Below are 1387 nucleotides of genomic sequence, written 5' to 3'. Positions count from 1 at the left end.
TAACCACCGCCCAAGAAGATATCTGCACACCCATGTTTATTGTGGCTTTGTTCACAATAACAAAGATTTAGAAACAACCAAGTCTCCATCAACAAATGAATGTATAGGGAAGCTCTGGTATATTCACACAATGGAATACTACACTGCTTTGAAAAACAAAGAACTCATGAAATATTATACAAAATGGATGACCCTGGAGAACATTATCCTGAGTGAAGTATCTCAGTCAGAAAAGGACAAATACTGCATATTGCCACTGTTGTAAAACAGGACTGACATCGGGGTTAGGGGGAGACTGAGAAAGATGAGATAAATTATGGATACTGCCCTTTCCCCTGGCTAGCAGCGCAGAGGCCGCACGATGCCTGGAGTTACTGTAAAAGACGTGAACCAGCAGGAGTTCGTCAGAGCTCTGGCAGCCTTCCTCAAAAAGTCCGGGAAGCTGAAAGTCCCCGAATGGGTGGACACTGTCAAGCTGGCCAAGCATAAAGAGCTTGCTCCCTACAATGAGAACTGGTTCTACACGCGAGCTGCTTCCACAGCGCGGCACCTGTACCTCCGGGGTGGTGCTGGGGTTGGCTCCATGACCAAGATCTACGGGGGGCGGCAGAGAAACGGCGTAATGCCCAGCCACTTCAGCCGAGGCTCCAAAAGCGTGGCCCGCCGTGTCCTCCAAGCCCTAGAAGGGCTCAAAATGGTGGAAAAAGACCAAGATGGGGGCCGCAAACTGACACCTCAGGGACAGAGAGATCTGGACAGAATCGCCGGACAGGTGGCAGCTGCCAATAAAAAACATTAGACCAACAACAACAAAAAAATTATGGATACTGCATTGAAACAGATGAAGGAGAGAACTGTTTCAAAGAGATATATGATTAGGTATTATTGTCATTACAGGAGTCCAGAACAAAGACTGTATATTGGAGTTGACTTGGGGGGAAGGATTGCATAATGAAAGAATTTTTTTATTTATTTTACTTTTCAAAGAGAATAGCCAACTGGAGAGAAGGGATGGGCAGGGAGAAAAATACAACAATGAATGAATGGAAATCCAAAGTTGCTGTAAATATTCATTAAAATTAATAATAATTAAAAATAGAAAAGAAAATAAAAGGTCAAGGACTGCAGACTTCAATATGGATTGAAGCTCAACATCAAGAAGACAGAGTCTCACCACTAGGCCAGTTGACAGCACCCACCATGCTGAATGGAAAAGAGATTGAAGTTGTAAGAGTTACAGCTTGCTCGGCTCCACAATCAACGCTTTTGGCACCAGAAGTCAGAAAATCAAAAGATTAATTGTATTAGGTATATTTATTTTGAGGGCCTTTCCTGAGTACTGAGAAGCATCGATGTCAGTCTAGAGACTAAGATGCACCTGATCCAG

The 1387-nt window shown here is 43.8% G+C and overlaps 1 pseudogene; it reads left to right on the top strand.

The window, feature by feature from the left end:
- Nucleotides 1–334: 334 nt before the first annotated feature.
- Nucleotides 335–799, top strand: LOC102855768 (annotated as a pseudogene).
- Nucleotides 800–1387: the final 588 nt, after the last annotated feature.

Source organism: Elephantulus edwardii, unplaced genomic scaffold (assembly GCF_000299155.1).
Source record: "Elephantulus edwardii isolate Elephantulus edwardi_28Jun2011 unplaced genomic scaffold, EleEdw1.0 scaffold00073, whole genome shotgun sequence".
Lineage (NCBI taxonomy): Eukaryota > Metazoa > Chordata > Mammalia > Macroscelidea > Macroscelididae > Elephantulus > Elephantulus edwardii.
Note: the sequence above shows the minus strand (reverse complement) of the source record. Positions and strands in the feature narration are given on the sequence as shown.